This window comes from Xiphophorus couchianus, chromosome 10, assembly GCF_001444195.1.
Source record: "Xiphophorus couchianus chromosome 10, X_couchianus-1.0, whole genome shotgun sequence".
Classification (NCBI taxonomy): domain Eukaryota; kingdom Metazoa; phylum Chordata; class Actinopteri; order Cyprinodontiformes; family Poeciliidae; genus Xiphophorus; species Xiphophorus couchianus.
The window spans coordinates 6,702,493-6,725,724 of NC_040237.1; the positions used below are offsets into that span (position 1 = coordinate 6,702,493).

Genomic DNA, 23,232 nt, shown 5'->3' on the forward strand with positions numbered 1-23,232 from the left:
CAGCAAGTTCAGACTTTCAAAAGTTTGCATTATGTAATGTCAGAATTCGCCAATTTTGCCTTGATCAGCTCTGATTGATTATTTATTTGTCTAATGCTTAAATATAGCATATAAATAACCATAATATGTTTTCACAATATTTTTTGTCTATGTTGGTTAAATCAGAACTAAGAAATCCTATGATTTTCAAATTATAAATGCATCAACCAACACTGATGTACATTTTCTTAGTTGAATAAACATCTGAAAAAGTTAGGAACAGGTGCATTGATGAATATATGGGAGATATTCTTTTAATTCATTTCATTGTTATATAGATGCAAAACTTCAACCTCTACAAAGTCTCACTCAATGAAACAATCTGTATCGGCAAGGAAAATGTCCAATTGGTGCATCTCTAATTTCCACGAAACAGTCCCAGATGTTGGTCATTAACGTAGCTCTAACTGCGGATCGTCTTCGGTTTAGCCCACAGCATAGTTTGTTAGCATCTGGCTAAGGAGATAAGAGTTGATGCCATGCGGCTGAGGACTGATTATTAAATAAATAAATAGATTTTTTTTAAAACTTCCTAAGCGGCACAGCAGTTTGACAGAAAAATAAACATGTGTGCATGCTGGGCAGCACTTGTTAAAAGTGGAGTCAAGTAACTGTCAGATCAGCAGCTCAGTCAGTGCTTTACTTACTCCAGCTACTGCATGAGGAGTGAGTTTGTGAGTGGCCATAAATATGCATGTTCGCTTGAACGTCTGACAAAAGTTTTCGAGCACCTTTTTTTTCTTTGGTGTTGGGGAGGGGCGTGCCGTCATGGAGTTTGATGAAACCTGACATTTGGAAGAGGTCTACGAAGAGGATTTTGTTTGTGACAGCTTCAAATTACTGTGCCATGGAGGGACGGGGAGAAGGAGGAGGGGAGGACGCAGGGATGAGGGAGAAAATGGTTCCTGCTTATTTAAATGTCACTCCATTGAGGTGAATATGTAAGCTCTTTTTTATATTCCCCAACAAGCACTACATTGGCTTGTCTGACAATGGGAAAAACATTGCCTGCCATAGTTTTCCTCCCTTTCCCTCTATTTGGCTCCGGCTGTGATATTGGCAGAAGGCTTTAAGCTCTGTGTAGCTTTGCCAACATCTTGACAGTAACCACAAATCATTTAGTTGTTTGTTCTGTGTTGGTATTGACTGAAGGTCCATTAACTCGGGTCCTATTTGGATTTGAGGCTTATTCTTGACTACTGTATATATGGAGGAGTATAAAATACATATTAATTCACTGCCTCTCCCACTCTCTTACGACGGCAAGAACAAGACAAAAGAGCATAAATTATTTTAAGTGCAATCTGGCAGAGGATGCAGATGAGAAAAATAGCTAATATTTTCTGGACATCCAAAGATATTTACCTTATGTAACAAACAAAGGCTGTTATTTCTTTCTATCACTCAGTGTAGCTATGATTGCGTAGGGGTCTCTGCCTGTCATGACCAAAATAGCCAAAATACATGATGTCCTTCATAGCGATAACAGTCAAATGTCACTCAGACTAAAGTACCGTGTTCAAACTCTCGCACTGAGCTTTCAGCATCGGTAAAGAGGATGGATTCCAGAGCCCTCCATCTCTGTTTTGCTTGACAAATAACTGATGACAGTGTTGGATTTAGAATTCACAGATCATGCCAGCTGCTGGAATCAGATGACAAGTACCTCGATGTCTACCGTTTCTTAATCCGTTTCTGAACCTTCCAGCATCATCACTGGAATTTTTATCACAGATGCGCTGGATGCAGATTTCAATAAATGAAGTTACTTAAAGGGAATGTATTGTAAGCACTTTATTTTTGAGTTTCGTGTTCAACTTTGTGACTTGCAGTAGGAATGCAAATGAGATTACTTGATTTTCTAGTTTTAACAAAATCGCAAAAAACTTTTTTCCCACATTGTCATAAAGAGGTAATCGTGTGTAGAGTTTTTAAGAAATATGTTAATTTGATACATTTTGGAATACTTGCTTTCCAGATGCACTGTTTTTTAATTACCATGTCTGAAATCAATAAATTTGTAAAGGGGGGAAAAAAGTGTGAATGAAGAACAGTGAACACAACATAGCCATGAACACAAAGCTTGTGAATTAGTGCGTAACACACACAAGAGAAAACAGTAATAAGTCTTGAAATGTGAAGTCATTAAAAAACGATTATATGTTATGCTAACTTTGCTAACTTCTTGATAAACGTTTATAAAAATGGTGTAAAACAGGTCACTGTCAAATTCCGGAAGTTTGGAGGCTTATTACGTCATTTTCAATGTTGTAAATATACAGTAGATACAGGTGAACATATGAGCAAAACTTGAAGCTGACACAGATTGTGCCACTCTGGTTTATTTGTATAACTTTATACACCAAAAACAGTTCTCCATCTGAAAATTATCTGCAATGGCCTTCTGTCTTGAAATCCTTTACTGGCGCATGCCTCAAAAACTGATATGCTTCTAAACCTGCTCGGAGCTCTTACGGCGCAGAATTGAGAGTTTTACATTGCACTAATGCAAACAGAGCATCTGTTTTAACAGAGGCATTGCCCATAATTAAACCAACACACAGGAAAGTTTGCTAGGGTTGCTCTCTTGATTAATGGAGCAATTAAATAATCCATTACGCTGAATTATGAATGTGCTAATGATGAGCCAACGCTGGGGTAATGATTCCTGGAGCTTGCTTGTGTAAAATATATATATAAAAAAAAAGGAAGTGGAGAGGACTGCCTGTGTTTGCAGATCTTTTTTTAATCATTGGGAGGTAGGGCTAAGGAGGAACGATTGTGTGCGACTTCCTGCCGCGAGTGGCAGCTCCATCATCGCGGGTCATTGCTTTGTGCTGTAACAAGGAAGCCTCCCACTGTTTCCGATAAGACATGATGTCACAGATTTAAGAGTCTCCTGCTATGATTGACCTAATTTAATGCAAATTTAAATGAGCAATTTATGTAATTCCTGGTGGCAACATTAATTATCCAATTCAGAAAGGTGAAAGCAATATAAAGGGTGACTGTTTATTTTTGGAAATTTCTTACTGAGCCAGTATGGTTGCTGTTATAGATTTTATTGGTGAATTTATAGATTTATGAACATTATTTGACACCAGCAGCTTGTCTGGTTCGATAACTTGCATTGTGGCTTTTCTTGTACTTAAAATTCACCCAAAGTGAATAAAATGGTCAAGCTTCCATTTATTTTAGAGAAATGCGAAATCTAGTTTATTTAACATAGACGTAGAATAGGTAAAGCTCTAGTGTGCTATTTTTTAAACAAATATTACACTAAAAGCATGAGCCTTGACTATTTATTTGCTCTTTTTGTTGAACAAAACCCAACACTAGTGCTTGACAAGGCTTCCAAATTTCTGCTTTCAGATGTTTCATCCATCTCAGATTTTGAGGAACAGTTTCACTCTTAAATCCTTTCACCAAATGTAAATATTTTTTCCCAGTTTGTGTACAATTACTTCTTATGATGCCCTTACATGTTTTCAAGATTTATTTGGACATTATAAGAAGCCCACGGTACATGTTTTCTGTAGATTAATTTAGACGTTTGCCTCATTAAATTTTTGTTCCATAATCTGATCTTTCAATGTTCTGACCTTCTGTCTCTCACTCACAGCTGCAGTGTGCACAAATATTTTAACAAGGTTGGGATTTAGAAAATTCAAACAATTATTGAATACTCTGAGTCAGCACGACTATACATAGCAGAATTTACAAATACTACTCAACTACAATTTGTTTGCTTTTAAAGCAAAGTGACTGGAGGTTTTTGTGGTCGAAGCACCTCAAATCCAAGGTTACTGGTTCAGGATGGCGAACGGCTTCTTTAAAATGTTAATTGAGTTGCAGCTTTTTGTTCGCATCAAAAATGCCAAAGATTATTGCGACAATGCACCAGATATCACATACCCTTCATCTATATTTATTTGACATTCTTGTAATCAAGGGAAATTGAGTTATTGAAACAATATCTGAATATAATTTTATTGCTGGTCTAATTAGAAACTACTGTGTTTATTTAGGTGTCATTTTAGACTGGATATACTATATACACTTTAAGTGAATGAATTCATTCTTCTGGTTTTTGAATGTTCATTTGAAATAAGATTTCTGCTTCACACTTTTGCAAATATTTATTTAAACTCCGAATTATTAGCGAAAATCCTGAGTTCAGACAAAGGAAATATGGATAAAGTTAAATCTTTAAACTATAGAATGCTCTATCTCTTCTCACTTTGGAAATTTCATTTAAGTTCTGAATTTTTCTTTAATCATTCAGAAAACATTCCTCTGACTTGTGTAGAGAAAGAAAGCAAATTGGGCTCCCTGAAAAAGACAGGTTACTTTTTTAGATTTGGTTTTGTATTGAATTTTGAGACTGCTTAGAAAGTAAAATAGTTAATTTCATGAAACTGATTTTTTTTTTAAAAGTTTTATGCATATTCTTTTGTGAATTTCTCCATGATGCCATGGTTTGAAATGAGTTCAAGCTGTTGATTTGTAGTTACTGTGCTTGTATATAGATCAGCTGATAAAAAAATATATATATATATAGATATGCTTTGATTATATTAGAATTGGGAGCATGTAAAAAATAGCATAAGTCATTGTCCTTTTATTGCTGAGTAATTAACCTGTGAAGGGCCCAAACCGGCACTTCTATAAGCCTTAATTAAGGCATTAGTTTGGTCCATTGTACTGCGGGTCACATTAGCTGCACTAAAACACCAAAGAGCTCACATATTTTTCATTCAGATATAATAACTATTACCTGCCTGTATTATGTCTTTGGAGAAATGTTTTTCAGTAACCACAAGAGGATAATGAATTATGCATTAATGTAAATTAGAGTCCTTTGTTGACATTATGTGCTGGGTTTTTTCTACATCTTAATTTTTGCCATTTGTTAGACCATTTTATTCCAAGTAAATTATAAATTAATAAAAACATTTAAGGTTAGCAACAGTATGAAACTGCGTTATGCATAGGAGCAGGTTAAGTCAAGTTCAGACAAAATGATTTTAGAGTAATATGTGGGAGATTACTACACACGCTGCAAGACGTTTCATCAGATTTGCTGTCTTATAAATCTGGCTTGATCTATACCAAGCATTTAATTTTTATTAGAGATAAATGTCTCGTCTTTAGCATTACATTTCAAGTAGCTTCCAATCGGATTTCCTGACCTGATTATTAAAAAGCGCTGCCAGTTTTTCTCCATGGATTTTCTCTCGAGCGCATTAAGATGTTGCATACTGAAACGTTTTCTGACTCGAAATACGCAATGCTTTCCTTGCTATGCTCTCCATTATATTTGTGTTACTTTTGCAGCCCCCTCTTACATCTTCTGTGCGCTAACAGTAACATTTTCACAAACATCCTGTACGAAGAACATCACAATCAGGATTTTTGTAACCTTTGTTGGAAAAATGTGCGAAGAGATAGTTTGTTAATCCTGAACAATAGCCAAGGATACATCATTACATTTTTTTAGGTCCAGCTGCACCTTGTTTATCTGAGCCATGTAAGTGAAATAAGGCTAGATTTTCTTCTGAGACTGTGGGATAATATGGCAAGAATGACATGTACATTTGATGACAATCATCTGTAGTCATATTCAATAAATTAAAAAATAGTAAGTCTCAATCATACTTTTCATTTAGCCCACATTTCCATTGGTCTGATGTAATATTTTACTCTTAAATGTATATTTTTTTCATGAACCGTAAATGGAAAATGATCTTAACAAATACAGCGGCTTGGAAACATCTCTCTGTGGGGAGTTTATTTGTATAATGTTTTTTATTTAGTGAGCTGAGTTACTGGAATTAATTAACTTTTAAATAATACTCTAATTTATTGAATTTATTCTGTATTGCTTTGATAGCAAAGCTACATACTTTGATGATCTGAGCATTGTGCCTTGGGGCACACCAATCGATTAACAATTAGCATTTTTCACACTTTAAAAATGCACAAACATTAGTGGTCTAGTATCAAATTATATCTATCTTAAAGATAATAGGAAGTATTTCATCACCATTTACTGTGCTTGAATCTGCTTAGATTTTCATCAAGATAATTTTTTTTTTTTTTAAAGTGCTGCAGCTTTCGCTTCAGTTTCTGTTGAGCTTCCAATCTGAAAACCACAATGCAGATTGAGCAAGTTTTTCAATGAGAAACTTTTAAGCATGTGTTTGAAATCCACTCTCAACAACCCATAAAGTGTTTTTCTGTGCATACAAATTTTAAAATCAAATTGTTTTTTTTTCCCTTTGCCACCTAAATATTGTTTTAAGCTGCCTGAAATGCCATATTTGTAGTATACCTTGTAGATGAGGTTTCATCTCATCTCCAAGTATATTTGCATAATTTCTTACTACTGGCAAGTTTGGTTTACCACAAACACGCAGCTGACATCTAAAAGCAAGAGCTACAAAGAGAACTTAAATAGAGAAAGATGCTACAGTAAAATCAAGCAATTCAGTGTACTCTAAAAGATGTGCAAAATAATATAACAAGCACCTTCATGAGCATAATGGGGCGCTTGAGTGCTTAACTTTGATGTTGACGAGTTTTAATCATCAGTTTGGCTGATTGTTTATTTACCACCTTATCTCTAAACATGGTATGAACAGTGTTCATCTCGCTAGAATTTAATTCTTTTTTTTCTTGTCGAGTCAGCTCGGTGTTTGAGCTAATTTCTTCACAATATCAGCACGCATCTCTGATGAAAACAGGACTCAAGAGGTGTGAGATTGTGAATGCGAGCAACGTGAGAAAAACAAGAGACTGCGATGCATTTCTCCACTCAGTTGTGTGTCATCTCCTGAGCGCAACACCATCTTGGCCCACTTCTGCCTGACCGACTACAGTCGGCGGCTCATCTGGGCCATTCCCTCTTGTCTGTTTTGCTTAATTTGCTCCATCCAACTCCTCTTCCCTGTCTGGGGGCCCGGTATTCATGTGTCTTTGTGATAGAGAGGAGAGAATAACTCAGATGTACATAGAAGCAGAACATCCCAGGTGAAATAGAAAGAGGGTTACAGCCAGCACCTTTGGTAAATCAGACGAGACCACCCAGCATGGATTCCCACACAGAGTTCTTACCCCAGTGCATGCACCCATACACATCTAGGTCACAGAGGGGAAGAGTGGTCTTTACTCCACATTACAGCAGCTCTGCTTTCATAGACTGAAGGGTCTCTGAGGCCTGTCACATGCAGTATGGTTTCCCCAACTTGTCCACAGTTAAAATATTCTTGCAGATGATGCAATAAAGAGGTTGTCAGACTTTCAACCATTGATTCTCTCAGTACCTCATTACTGGTAAGAACATTGCAACAAGTGAATATCCAGGTAAATCCAACCGATAAATTACAAATTTAGGTCAAGTTTACCTTTCAAACGAATGAAAAAGGAAACTCTTTGATTCATGTTTTACCTTTTTTTGAATTGGGAAAGTAAAAATTAACCATCCCCCTCTGTGTTTTGTTTGCTTGGAATTAGCATGTGTTTATAAAAAGTTATCAACATCTAACCTCTTAATTAAGAAGTGGAAAATGGTGGATTCTTCTGTAACAAACCAACAAAAATTTCATGCATGACTTACACAAAACGTACAAGTCTTTACGGGGGGAAAAAGAGAAGCACATGTAGCCGTTTCAAGATGTACAATAAAAAAGCCCTTGAAGGAAAAATGAGCTGTATGGTTGAGTCAACAGAATAAAACTAATACTCCACCAATACCACAAAGGAGCCTACAATTTACAATTTACCAGCACAGATGAGCATTAAAACCAAAAAAGATCCAATTTGAACAACTATCATCTCGACAACTGGAGTGAAATCAGCAACGCAAATATAGAATGTACACCAGTTCCACTTTGAAACACGGAGGTGGATTGCTGATGTTTTGGGGATGTGTACTACAAAGGCACAGATAACTTAGAAAATATCCAACAAGAAGACATCCCAACATGACAGTAATCCAAAACTCAAGGGAAAATTGACCTCTCAGTATGGAGCTGCTATGGAGAGATCTTAAACTTGTTTTCCTTACAGAGAATGCAAAATTGACAGGAACTGAAGGCTTTTGCCTAGAAGAATGAACTGAACTAAATTACTTCCATGTTGCTCTGAACTTCCAACTCCTTTCTGTTATGTTGGACTTAAAAATGTCTGCAGCTTTTAGGAAATAAGGGTAAGGCGTAGTCCACACACCTGGATATGTGAAACTTTTATTCACACAAAAGCTCAGTTTTACTTTACTAAAATCATTTTTTTAATGAAAATTTCAATCAAAGTGAAGCTTTGATAAGACTTGTTATTTATGTTTGCATGTGTTCACGGTCCCATGTCTGTGACAAATAGTGTGGTGCTGATGTCACGTGCGACCATTGTTACTGACTTGGAGGAAGAGTGGATGCTTTAAGAGAAGTGAGGATTTTTGCGTTGGCTCGTAAGCTTTTTGTTTGTTTCTTTTTACGAGCTGAACTCAGCTCCAATCAGGTGCAAAGGAGAAATGGCTCTTGGAGGTTAGCTGTTTACATCGACTCTCCCCCAAATACAGAGACATAATGCCTTTAGTTATTGCCGGTTTTGGATCAGACCTGGATGCGCTGTTGGAGTTGTTCTTAAGGATTCCATTTGACTTTGCAGTACACTGTTCCCTACATGTTTGGCATGTTTTAAAAAAAAAGGATTGTGCACTTCCATGTGGATGAAAACTTTGCCTTACAGATGAAACGTTATCTCAACTGTATCCAGATATCTATTACTCACATCTCTTTAGATTGTATTTCTTTAGAATGAGCTTGCATGGCATTGCTTTAAACATTATGTCACAAAAAGAGAACAGAACAAAAGCTTTTTAGTGAAAACACTTTTCCGATATCTTTGAAATGGAGAGGTGTGTGCACCGATGAAACTTCCCACTGTCACACAGAGGTTGCTGATATAAAATAATCATAACTAGAGCTTGATGCTCATAAAACTCATTTAAGGTGTATGAACTGTACTCCTGTACCAACTGTCTTTGGTCTACCCTTTACATGGAGACTACTGTTTTAGTAAGGTTGTAATCACTAATCTCCACTTTTGCTCCTAACATTAATTTAAAAAATGAGCGCTTAGAGCAGAAAGTTAGAAGACTTTTTTTTGTAATAGTTCACAAAGAGAAGTCGGATGAAGTAATTGGAAATTCTGATCAGTGTGGCTCTTAAAGCTGGAGATGGGTACAAGACTCCCGTGACCCAACACAGAGTAAGCAGGTTGAATGTATGTATGCATTTGACATGGTTACACCCTGTAAAACTACATTATTAGAGTCAAAACTACTGCATGTAGGGTCAACAGGCTTCTCACACATCAGTGGTATCAAAATGATGGAGATGGATCTATCACCATCCGTCATGGGTGAGAGTGTGTACATGCACTGCTTCTATCTTTCCCCACTCCTGTGGTCAAAACCCGTCGCTCCAGGCAGCGGTTGGTTCATTATGCCTTTATCTGCCCCAGGCCGCGGCTCATTGACTGGGCAGAGACTGTGACAGAGTCCTTTCATAGGGTCACCCGACCTGCAGAAGGCCACTCAGCCAAGATGTTGGTAGCCTGTGTGTCCAGAAAGACAAATTGACAGACAGCAGGAGTGATGGATTTGACACTTGTCAGGATTCGTGATAGAATAATCCACTCCATGTTGTCGTGTCTTTTATATGGCGTACAGATCAGAAGGATCAATTCAATGTTTGCCTCACTGCAAAGCAAACGGAGGAATACTTTGTAGGTATAGCTCAACAAAAAACGTAAATCATGTTTAATGAGATTTATGTCTGTCATTTTGAGATCGACTCACAGTTTTAGCTCGATGATTTTTATATTTCAGCGCAGGAGGAGTTAATCCATCAGAAACGAGTGCTTGTGTGTAGCCGAACTGTATTCCCAAGGCCTTTACCGCTCATCCATTGCCTGAAGAGGACGGCCAGCTTATTTTCTCTGCATATTAAAAATTGCCTGGAGAGGTGGCAGGCTAGGTCCCCAGAGGATGTACAGGGAAAAAAGATGAGTGGGGAGACAAAGACTGGAGGGGAGATCAGGGGTGGGCTTTTCTTTCCCCTTTCTCTTTTTAAATAAATGATTAACTAAATACGTCCCTCACTCCTGTCCGGTTTTAAAGACGGACTGACTTTGATCTCAGGGGCTCTTTGAAAGGATCCGAGGAATCAGAAGAGAATGGGAAATGCGTTGTCGCTCTGCCTGTATAGAGAAGCATCCCAGGTTACTGCTTCACAAAGACTGGAAGCAGTTTGAAAATCTGTGTGGATTTCTAGAGCAAAGCTTTTGGATTCAAACTGTGTATATGTAAAGTGAGCTGGTTGATGGCCTTACTGTAGATATGCCTGGGGATAGATTAGTTTCCCTGTTTCCCCTGAGGTCAGCGGAAAGCATATGTCTCAAACCACTTAAAAGTAAATCGTGTATCCCTTTTTTCATTGTAGTTGAGCAGAATATTGCTGGATGAAAATCCCACATCTTACTGGCTCTTGTATACTTGGAAGCCCCTGTTAGCACTGTGATGCCAACTGAGGTGAGACGATATGTTCCGACTTTCTGGTGTGCACAGTTCCAGTGTTTCATTTATTCTTAGCCAGTCAGTTGTCTTTGTGTCACTTAACCCTTAAGAACCCAGACCCAGTTCTACTTTCAGAAAAAATATTGGAATTACATCTTATACCAAATGGATCATATGTAACAGATATCTAAAGGTGGTTTTTAAATGGCGCCACCCACTGGCACAGATTTGAAGTGTCAGTGGGTGGCACTTCAAATCTGAAGTGTTTCTACAAAGTCCCAATGTGACATATATATACATATATATATTCATACAGTATATACAGGTCTGTATATACAGTACAGACCAAAAGTTTGGACACACCTTTCTAATTCAATGGGTTTTCTTTATTTTCATGACTATTTATAAGGCAAGAAATCCCACTTATTAACCTGACAGGGCAGGTTGACCTATGAAGTGAAAACCATTTCAGGTGACTACCTCTTGAAGCTCATCAAGAAAATGCAGAGTGTGTGCAAAGCAGTAATCACAGCAAAAGGCTGCTACTTTGAAGAAACTAGAATATAAGGGGTATTTCTCAGTTGTTTTACACTTTTTTGTTTAGTGCATATTTCCACATGTGTTATTCATAGGTTTGATGCCTTCAGTGTGAATCTACAATGTCAATAGTCATGAAAATAAAGGAAACTCATTGAATTAAAAGGTGTGTCCAAACTTTTGGTCTGTACTGTATATATATATATGGCATATATGTATAATTATGGAAACAATTGGTTTCCATATTAGGAAACAAATTGTCTTGCTTATTGACACAGAATTTACTTTTGATTACATTCCATAACATGTATGATATCTTTCTGATTTTTGTCATCTTCAAGCCTTGCAACCTCTTAGGTGTTTTTTACAAAGTGTTTCTACAAAGTCCATTCATTGCTCAATGAATGTGAGAAGTTTATATTTTTTAGGAGTTTTCAGCAAAAAATGCTTTGTTACTGTGGTTGAATTCAAAAGTTTTATTTTGGAGTTGTTTTAATCCAATATAGTAATTGAATGCATAGTAGAAACTCATCTTGCATCATCTCTTGTTGATGGACTTCTCTCAACACAGTTTGGGAATATGGTGGCATGTCTTCTGGTATCACAACTCCCATGGTATTTGGGCCTGATTTAATGCTACCGGTAGGCTTAGACTTTCACCAAATTTTTTCTTTGTAAAACTATAATGTTTATGTTCGGCAGGATGTCTCTCAGATTATTAAGTTCAGCGTGAGTGAGCTAAGTACCATATCACTGTTGGAAAAATACTGAAGTTGAAGTCTGCTGTTTAGAAATATTTCCTGTCATCCACCACCAGGCAAGGTGGGTGAAGTGTCTTGCCTAAGGACACTACGATGGAGGCGTAGTCAAACCAGTAACTCGACGATTGTGGGACAAACTCTTACCAACGTCGCCACCATCGTGTTAACTGTGTCACATTTCCTCAGGAATATTATGCTCCATGAATCTCATACAGCCCCATGCCTAATTATAGCTGTTTATCTTGATCAACATTGCAATACGTTAAAAACTGTTTTTGAACAAGGATTGACTTTTATTACGTCATCCAGAGATATTTAGTATTCAACCAGCATATTTTTTTCAGCAAACCCCCCTCGCCTTGCATCAGCGACACTGTCTGTCCTTGTTGTTGTCATTAGCCAGGAGACTTGGGTATTTCACCAAAGTCACCCGATACTTTTAATTTTGCAGCCTGACAAGCTTTTATCTCTGAGTCTGTTCTTCGGCACCTCTGTTCCCATGAGATCCCCGCTTTCATTAAAAAGTTGCTTGGTGAGTCTCTCGGCTTCGGTGCCTCATAAAACAAACAGCCATGATGAAAATAACAAAATGAAAAAAAAAACCAAAAGCACACACAGCCCAAATCTGCTCCTCTTATTTTATTACTGCATGCATACAGACACAAATGCACAACAAAATACTGTTTGTTGAGGTTGTAATGAGTCCCAGTAGCAGTGTTTTTTTTTCCTCCCACTAATTTGACATGCTTCAATTGGGCTGGGTCCCTCACTCTCCGCAGGCCTCAAATCCTCCACGCTGAGGCCTAATGAATCTTCTCAATGTACACAAACAAAAGGACAAACAAAGCAGGCAGGAAGCACTCGCTTCACTTGAGCTTGTAATTGTCCTAAACATGTCAATCAATCACTGCATCTTGCTTGTATCTTACTTTTCATGCAGACTATAGTTAATAGTCACCCGTGAGAGCAAATTTGTCTTAAGACTGCTGCGTTACGCCCAATGCATCGAATTGTGCTTACAAGTCTTCTTTCATTTTGTGGCAGAAGAGCTCAAACATTCCCCGCTGCACTTCCCCGCTCAGGAAGGTGACACGAAGAACAATGAGTCGGGGCCCCGCCGGTCTCAGAGGGCTCTCCTCGCTCAGGTTTCGGGAGTAATTGAATCGGGGCTTTTGCTGCTCGCAGAAGACAGCGTGAGCAAATTGTCTCGGATAGTTTATAGGGTAATAAACTCCCTCCACGCCAACACCTGCCAGCTGTGCTTAGCTTTGACCAAAACTGGTCTATTTAGTGCATCCTGCTGTGCACCTGCACCCCACCCGTAACATTTCTATCAGAGCTCTATCACACCAATCAGCTTTTCCAATAAACAGTGTCTTTGTTGGTCTACTGGAGGCTGCTGAATGTTATGATCGAGGTAATTAAAATCTTGACTCAATTCGGCATGCATGGCTGACCTTGTCGGCAGGTTAGGTTCCTGTATCTGAAGTCAGTTAGGATCATAATCTGTTATCCCAGATCCTCCTTTTCTTTGCCCAACAGCTTCCATCTATTCGTCTGTCAGACTGTCCACCTGTCCACCTGTCTTTGATTTAATCCATCCATCTATCCGTTCGTTAATTTTTTTATTCAGTCATTCATGCATCCATCCATGCATCCATCCATCCATCCATGCATCCATCCATCCATCCATCCATCCATCCATCCATCCATCCATCCATCCATCCATCCATCCATCCATCCATTATCTTAATGATGTGTAATTTTTCTTCTCTTGACTGTAACGCACATCTTCATCCAAACTGCTTCTGAGTGTCTGTTAAAAGGAACAGCTGAGTGGGCGAGGAGTAGGAGGACAAATGGATGCAGCGCTGATGCTTTCTAAGTTCTGCAAAGTGTCTTTCATGCATTAAATTTTGCCTCCGCTCGCGCCAGGTTCAAACTTGTCTGTCTACAAATGTTTAAGAAATGGGCTTAATAATGCTAATTAATTCTTTGACAAAACTGCACCTTTAAAACGTGATTATCAGTTTTTCCAACTCCTGCGTTCGGTGCTATTAAGCAAACCGTGCATTAACGGGCGTCAGCAGCTTTTGGAGCTGCAGTCTCATTACATTTACAGGGAAGGGATGAAGTGCAACAAAAACCCGAGAAAAAAAATTAATTGGAAGCATGTGATAGTTAGGACAGGAGCCTGGGCAAGGGCAGAATAAATCAGAGGTCTGGCTGACAGCTTTATGGTGCTGTGGAGAGAGAAGTGGTCGACGTTAATGGGTGGAGATAGAAATGTTCGGTTACTTTATTTCCCCCCCCTCTTCCTCGCTGCAACAAACACCCCCCTCCTCCCTCACTCCTCTTCCCTCTCATCAGCTTAGCCCCTCACCCCTGAACTGTGTAGCAAAGCTTGATATATAGAGTTAATTCAGTCCGTCCTGGGCAATAATTCATGCATTCAGTGTCTTGCAGACACAGCACGGGGTGGAATTGTTAATTTGCGCTGCTGAGATTGCACCCTCAGCCCCCTCTCCTCTTCAACACACACCTCTGTCACCTAATCTACAAACTGATCCCACCCTCTTGTCTCCTCCCTGCTCCATTATGCCGTCCTCTCAGACTTGAGCCAAATCTAAACCCATTATTTCCCCTTATCATCGAGCTGGACCCTCATCTCCTAACCGCGGTCACGTCCTGATCTCACCCCACCATCTCCAAGTTCACAAAGGTCATTCCCACATGTGGCTTCTCCTTCCCCATCCCTCTTCTGTTCCTGCTTTTATATTTAGGGAATAAATCCTGGGTAGGAATCAAGCAGTGAAGTGGTTTCTGCAGGTTGACGGGGGCCCTGCTCTCCAGGCTTAAGCCGAAGAGACCCCTGCATGTGGGGTTTGAGTCAGTGTGTGTGTTTTCATTTTGTCACTTGTTATGAGGGCAGATGGATAGGAGCACACCTTGACCTCAGAGGAAAACGATTCATTCAGATTGAACTGAATTGTTGGCCGTTAATTAATCCATATTTGCATTATTGATAGATTGCCGTTTATTTTTCTCTTATTTGAAGTAGGGATTGTGTCCTGCTCCAGAGTCAAAGAGACATCCACCCATGCAGTCCAGAAAATTATGCAGTTGTTGATCTGGATAATACATTTTTTTTAAAAAGTTGTATTTGGCTTCTTGTTCTATGTCTATGCATCCATTCGTCTTTCCGTCCGTCCATGCTTCTAATTTCAGGTTTTATATTTAAGTTTAAAAAATTGTATCTGTACAAAACACTGTCCTATGCACTCTGAATTTTTCTGCTTATATTAACAAGAAAATGCCTAAAAAGTTACATTGCACTGTACAAAAGTGTGAAATTTTGGCATGAAAAATATGTGAGGAGCCACCTTTATAAGCTGAAAACCTTTGTCCTGCTAGCTTCATGCGACATCGACAGTTTACAACGCATTTATGTTTCTAGCGCAAATAAAACCATGAGACAAACTAAACTGTAGTATCAAACAGCATAATGTCAGTGATGCTAAGCAGAAAGCTCTAATTAACCTCAATTACCCAAAAACATCTCTTTGCACATTTTAGCTTACGATTTTAAGACATGGTAACACTTTGGAAATGCTTTCGTAAATTCCTGCAGGTTTTAACAGTGCCAACATTAGGCTTGTGCACTGTTTCACAAGCCTTGGCTCAGACCGGCACAGCCAAAGATAAACAGTGAGAAGCATTTTCCCCCAGGCCCCAAATGCAACTCCGTATAAAGTTAAAGCCGTCACCTCCACTCTTAACATGGAAACTCTCTCAAGCAGGAGTTAACGGAGAACAAAAAAGAAACTTCTCTACGTGGTCTGGCAGAACTGCACAGCACATTGTTTTCATTTATTTTATTTCAGTTGGCAGCGAAGAGGTGAGTTCGGTTTTCTTTTTTTGTTTCAGCAGTGGGAGGGAAAAAAGGGAGAAAAAAAAACGAAAGAGAAAGGAGGTCACATTTTGTTGGCGGTGCTGCAGGAGTGCACTGATAGGAGCGTGAGGGCTTTTGTGTCAGGAGACGGGGAGAAACCTTAGCACTGTGACGGGGGCTTTTCTCTTCCTAAAAAGGCGTGACGACCCCCATGACCCAGAGAGTTGAAATGGAGGCCACCATTAAAATTCTCATTCCTAATTGAGTTGGAGGCGATAAAAATCCCAGACAGAAATAGTCATGTTGTTTTTAAAAAAGAAAGAAAATAAAACGAACAAAGAAGAGAAATGATTTGTACAATTTTGGAAAATCTACAAATTTGTGTGTGGCGTGTTTCTGCCCCTCAGCTGACCTAAAGCCTGAGGCGGTCAGTGGGTCTTTAATGTGAATACAATCCCATGATTCATCCTTTTTCATGGCACTTCCTCCCCTGTTGTGTGGGACGATGTACCGCTAGCGCCAGAGACGAGATCTCATTGAGGTCTCTGCAGTTTGGCGCATACAGGTCCTTACAGCCTATTCACATGTTATCACTGACTTGATGGGCTTAAATTGCCTATCTAGTGGACCTTCTGATATTGCACAGCATTCACTACAGTTTTTTAGATAAAGCTTTTAACATTGTGCTGATAATAATGGATTCTTGTGCTCCTTTGATGTTTTGATTCTTGATAAAATGAGCCGCTGATTGCTCTTTGAGAAAAGACATGAAACAGGAACAGATGGCAGCGGGTAGCAGGGAGACTGCTTCAATGTTATCCATGTTAGAGTCTAAATGACTGTTTGAGTTGTTAAAAAATAGTTATTTATCATTCCGTTTGTGCCATTTATCTCCGCTTTTCGCCTGCACAAATGAGGGCTTGTTGCTTTAATTTGCTTAGCAGCAGTATGCGAGTGTGGATTTCTAGAATTCAGCATTTAATGGTGGGGCTTGTACGTTGCCTTACAAAAGTGACACTCTTTAAGCTATTTCATAATTTATCATAAATCACAGCCTACGTGATTTTCTGTCTTTCTTTTTTGGTGGGAGGGTTTCACTAGACCAACAGAAAGTAGTGCATAATTTTGAATTGGAAGAAAAGGGATACATGCTTTTTACAGTTTTTAACCAATAAAATGTAGAATTTATGACATGTGCAAAGATTGTATGTATCTACCATCTTTACAAATTAGGTCACAATTTAGCAGCATTCAATTTTATTTTATCATATTAAAGTAGACATGAATGCATATGGCAACACATATTTTCCACTTCAGAACTTTGCTCCATTTTGTATTGGTCCATTGCATAAAATGTATTTGTAGCAGGCTGTAAGGGATGTGAATACTTTTGCTGTGCAATTTATCCAGCGTGTTAGTAGTGTAGGTTGATTACTGGCTATGCATTATGTGTGCCCAAGTATTATTTCTGTTAGCAAAAATACTAATAATCTATAAATAATTAAAAAAATTATTTAGGTCCAAGACAGGTGCTCTGATTTTTTTTTCTTTTTTAACTCTGCTTTGGAGAACTGCCGGACCAGCAGAAACTCAGCGACAGCCCAGTGAGATTTGTTTCAAAAAAATTGTCACACTACAGCTGCATACTCAGTTATCCACCAAAAAAACCTTGCTGAGAAGTAAGTCTCAGCCTAGATGTTAAACACTAGATTTCTCCCAAAGAGCTGTGCTCCGTCTTTGGAAAGATGGGACGCTTCGCTCTCTAATCAATTCAGTTAGGGCAGCATTATCTGGGGGTTGTGCCACCAGAGCTGCAGTGCACAATAACTCAATGCTGGCATTTGAGAGGTGTGTGAGTTTGATCCTGCGCCAGAGTGATGAATAGCTGTTTTTACTCTTTTGTTGCCTATCAGCACTTTTATTCCGCAGTTAATCCACCAGGCCATGCGTACCTCCTCTGCTGCAATTTTTCACCTTGCAGTGTGAGATTGTGCATGTGTGTGAGTGTGTTTGCACATCTTGCAGCTGATTGTTGGGCTCCTGCTATCTGCACCTTCCTGCTGGCATTGGAGCCTGATTTAGAGTGCGGGCGTGTTCAGGCGTGTGTGTGAGTGTGGATTGAAAGAATTGACATGTTGTGAAAAGTTAGTGAGGAGTGGGATCCATATATAACATGTCAGCAGGCGCTGGTGAGGGGAAAGCCTTGTTACCGTTGTGTGTCAAGTGTTAAAAGGATTGTCATGTTGTTGCAGACAATGCAGCTTAGCCTCTTGATTTACTACACCAGAGGGGCTGAGGGGCTCTGCTTGCCCTGCCTCCTGCTGAAACCATGTTCCAGCTGTGATATGGTCCACAATTATTTGCATCCATGGTAAAGAGGAGTAAAAAGCGTCTTCTATTGTAGTTGCATAAATTCACACTGAAAATGTTACAGTTGTTTTTACACTATACTATATGTCCACATACACCTCAGTGTTTAATACTTTGTACAACCAATGTTTACAAGCTTCAGAGCTTGTTACTCTGGAAGCTTCTGCTAAACGTCAACTCACCTCACTGGTTTTCTGTAAGTTTTAGGTCTGGGAACTTAGCTGGAAGGTAATTTCCTAAACTTGAAGCAGTTCGGAATCTACCAACTTTCCCAAGGTCTTTGGTGGAGAATCGAGCCAACAGCATCTCAGATCCTCCATAGTTCTTAATGGCTTTCCCACTAAATTATTCTTTATTCCATCCACACTCAGCTGGAGATGTTTGTTGAGGAACAGGTCCGTCTTACGAGTCCTACGAGTTTACAGCAAGCTGCAAATGTTTGTGATGGTAGGACAGAAACTTTTTGTGAATTCCAGCCCAACAAGTTGTGGTCGGTACAATCACACTGTCGACTGCTGTCATTTTTGTTTCTTACTGAAAACGTGTTCCTCGCTGCATCTTGTGTAGAAGACAGGTAAAGCAGATGGTTAATGGAGTCTAAGTGGGATGACATGAAATCCTGCACAGCTTTGCTAACCAGGAACTCCCCACCTCCTCCCGCTCCTCCTGCTTGTCAGGCCAGCTCCGATTAGGGAGTTAGGGGATCGTTGTGGCCATATTTTAACACAAGCCAGAGCACTTCGAGGCCCCCCTCAGCCTCATATTTGCCACATGTCTTCTAGCTGTTGGGGCTAGCTGCCCTCCAGAGAGCTGTTCTACATACGGCGGACAAGGAGTACAGCTTCGCGCGGAAGCCTGCTGAGACCCCGCATCATTTATCTCTCTGCTGCGAGGTTGGGCCAGTACTAATTGTCTGTGTATGCGTGTTTGCATATGTATATACTGTATGTGTGTGCATGTTTCAGTCCTTGTCTCCTGGAGCTGTGCACATCAGTGAGATGATAGGATGAGGTAAAGAGAGGAAGAGAGGCCAATCTGATGTTGCAATCCCATCAGAAGGGGCTCAGATGAAAAGGCCTAACAAATACATCCAGTAAAACTGCTCTGGGAGCTGAAATAAAACACAACCAATGCTGCTTTCAAAGAAAAACTCTTGTATAGTGGGGGGCACAATTTTACCTGTAATAGACAGGATAACATGACGTAAAGGAGGACAGAAATGCGAGTGAAATTGTGTATCGTGACACTCATGATGGACACAAAGAAAGTAACTTTTTTGCTGCCTTTAGGAAAAGTTTAGAAACTTATGGAGTTTAATTGAATTTTCCAGGTATAGATACAAATGGAAGAATCATCCATCTCCTCAATTCTTTTCTCCTTGGTGAGCATTAGCTTAAATCGAAGTTTCAGAGCAGCGGGTGTCTTAGTGGAGATTATCGGGGCTCCTACCTTTCTGTCTATTCTGTACACCAAAGAGCAGAGGCAAGGAAAACTTTGGATTTTAGCTTGTGTGTTTTAATGTGTTTTAAGGTATATTTTGTGTATGAACTCTTAAAGTAAGGCGTAAGAAAGGTCTCTAGCTATTTGCAGGGGGCCGTTTTCCCCAGGGGTTCACAGTATTAAACATATGCACATAAACTTGAAAGGTTTGTCAGAAATTAACTGACAACCTAGATGATTTGGGTCCTGAAAGGAAGATAATTTGGCCATGAAGATTGTGCTGGAATGTTGTGATATTCCCGTCCACCTGTACATAGTTGACAGGACTAGTGATTATTGTTTTACCTCCAAGATATAAATTTGTTTAAAACCTGTTTTTGTAGTTCTACTCCACATTTGTTCCTCTCTGTGACCTTATTTTATGATGATGTAATTTCCTCTTATGCTAACAACTAACTTTCAGCTATCATTCCCTCTAGATCTGTTTGCCAGAACTTGCAAAAGAAAAAGAAAAAAGTTGAAGTGAAATGATCCATCAGTGATCCTCCTGGCTCTGTGAATTCCTGTCTTGTGTGGGGTGTTACGGCATGATGCTCATGCCCTGTCTTTGTGTTCTGTCTCTACACCACCCTGTTCTGGACTTTATCAACATGTCGTTTGGCTTGGCCTCCTCCCAAAGTAAGCTTGAGTACAGCACGGAGTTGGCCGTCTCACTGTCCGCTGGGAGAAAGCTGAGTGATGTGCGCGTCTGTAGTCTGCATGTGTTGGTGGGTGCATTCTGAGGGTAGAGGGGATTGTCGAAGCCACCTCTCTCTCCTTGGACTGGGAAGCTCTGAATCATGCCGGCTTTTCCTGGAAGAGACCCAGAGGGAACAGGGCAGAGCCGGCTGGACTCGAGCAGGCCGTCTTAGCCGAAGCCTGGCCTCTCGCTGACACCAAGCTGGTGATGAGAGCAGTTCTTATTTCACCCGCCTTCCCTCTGCTCACCAGGTTGGCACGCTGCAGGCGCTTTCCTGTAACTGGGAAGTGTTTCCAGTTCTAGTCTGTGAAAGAAACAGATAACCTCATCGAGCTGAACTTTAAGAAGCAAGGTTTTAATAGATGCAGTGCTTTGTAAATCTGTTTGTACTCCTTTAAAATTTTACAATTTTACATGCCACAGTCTTAAACTTTAGTGAGTTCATTTGGGATTTTATGTGATAGACCAACACAATATTTAGGAAAATATGAAGTGGAAAGAAGAAACATGGTCCTTACATTTTCCTACAAATAAAAATCAAAAAAAGAACATCATAGTTCTACATCCTTTGATGTAGAACTATGCAAAAGATGTGTGTTTTTGGTAAACCTTGACCTTCATGTAGGAGGTGAATATAACAGATTTTCTTCATTCATTGTCTTTAACTTTGTCCATTTTTCAATCAAGTCTGACCAGATTCTGCTGGACTAGAGACCACTCCAAAGTCAGGAAGCAAACTAAAGTGCAGGGCATTCTGAGTAAATACAACCGAAACAAACAAGCAAGTCTATTGCTAGTGGAAGAAATGGCGGCTCATGGTCTATAACCAAGAATCGTCCTTCTCCTATGTTTTTATTTTTTTCAGAAATCAATGTGCACCATTATTTTTTTTGTTTGTTTGTTTTTATTTTACAAGGACAAAAGAGAAATTGTACAACCTCTAAAATCTGATGCCACTCGTTTTTTGTGTCATGAAGAAGTAAGGTGTGCTCATGTCTTCTTAAGAGGCTGTCATGTAGATTCCTGCAGCAGTTCTTGATGCAGCGCCACCACTGGCTGGAGAGTGAACAGTTCTCATATTCAAAGAGTTTGATTCGTTTGACACTGTGCAGTATGAAAACGAACTGCGCCATCTGAAAATGTAACAAATGTTGAAATTTTGGTCCCTGATCAAACGAGCCTACCTGACTATTTGTTTACACAGTCTCACATCTGAGCTGTGGGTCTCTGCAGCTCCTCCAGAGTTAACTTGGTCCTCTTGGTTGCATCTTTGATAAATATCCATCTTATCAGTTTAGGTGTACGGTCATGTCTGGGTTTGTTGCTTCGTCATGGTCTTTCCAATTATTAGATGCTGGATTGAACAGTGCTTTCTCTATGAGCTCTGTGAGTCACTATGGCACAATCTGGGCTACTTTACACAAAATCTTCATCACTGACACCCCTAGTGCCACAGTTGTGCAGTTGCCGGGGCTAAATATAATTGTGTCGAACTGTCACCTGCCTACGCTGTCACGTGCCGTGTTCAGTTCAGGGAAATCACTCTCTTCTGTGCCTGAGGTGCTGAGGATTGAGGCACGAAAGCCGATATTAATAGTAGAGTCCATTTGTTGCTACAGGGTGTCCGCACTTTCCTGTTTTCTCTTTCTTTGTTTTGGCCGAGCACTGACAGATTTACCACTGGAGGAACTCCAGCATCTAAAACGGAAAAATAGGCTCTATTGTTCAAATTGGTCTCTAGTGGAAAGAAAACAGACACTGTTCTGAAGAAAATAACAAGGGAGTAATCATGGTTTTCAATGTGAGTCCTGTAAACAGTGTTGTCATCGAGATATGTTTGTTATTTCTTTAGGAAATTGAGGGAATAGAGGTGTTTTCTCCTCTCAGTGAAGAGTCCCCCGGAGGGTGAAAGTGTTGAGTCCCAGTGAAAAGTTCAGCTTTCTCTTTGAGGAGGTTCTCATGTCTGAATCCCTAAAGAGGCTCGCTGAGCACCGGCGTTTGATTGGAATCAGCGGTAAGAGGGCTGGAGATTGCTCAGCGTATCCCTGCTTCACACTGTCAGATAACGTTAACAGTTGCCTCTTCTCACAATTTTCTTGTCAAGCTCCAGTGGGAAATTAAGTCAGGAGAAATAACTGCAGAAAGTGATCCAGCTCGATTTGTGAGCAAGTTTTGGCAGGAATCTGCAAAGAACTCGCATGCAGATATGTTATATAAACTCGGAGAGGCTGTAGCACAGGCTGGGAGAGAAAATAAGTTGTATTTAGAACTCTATATAAAGATGTAATCAAAGCTTTTTTAATGGAGTTACATTATTTTAGTTTAGCCAGTAAAATGAAAACCAGTCACTGTACATGACTTTTAAAGTATTCACACCAGTTGAACTTTTCATTCAAAAAAGCTGAAATTCAAATGTACCAAGACATGGCTGTCCACCTAAACTCACTGGCCACAGGGGTTTAGACTAACTTTTTCCTCTACATGTGCCTGAGAAAAAAAGTAAGGCACACCAGCATAAAAGTTAGATGCACCCAAATTTTTGAGCACACTGCATTAACGTTGCAGTTTTACAGTTCACTTTTTAAAACAAATACTCCAATTAATGTAATATTGACATGTAAATGATTTATTAACAATCTAGTCAATGTAAAGTTCTGTATTTGAAGCAGAATTACTGAAATAGTGCTTAAAATGCAGATGCTGAAATGTAAAAATCTCAAGATAAAGAAAATAAAAGATAACCTAGAAGATGGTTTAAAGACAAAAAAATCTTATGATAACCTCAAACTAAGCATACCATTAAGTTCAAGCCATTTTTTCTTATGAAAAATTATTTCAACTCAGTGAAGGGAAATTTTTCTTCTGCAGCGCTGGG

General features: G+C 39.5%; 1 protein-coding gene across 2 annotated transcripts in view; it reads left to right on the forward strand.

Annotated features, from left to right (window-relative positions):
• Nucleotides 1-23,232, forward strand: part of ctbp2l (C-terminal binding protein 2, like) — a 112,868-nt gene that overhangs the window by 16,270 nt on the left and 73,366 nt on the right. The window contains exon 1 of one of the 2 annotated variants that reach the window (XM_028029072.1): nucleotides 15,708-15,814. The exons of the other annotated variant lie outside the window; for it this stretch is intronic. The gene's annotated coding sequence lies outside the window, so the exon portion shown is untranslated. Of the gene's footprint in view, nucleotides 1-15,707; nucleotides 15,815-23,232 lie in introns of those variants that run through there. 2 annotated transcript variants of the gene reach the window in all.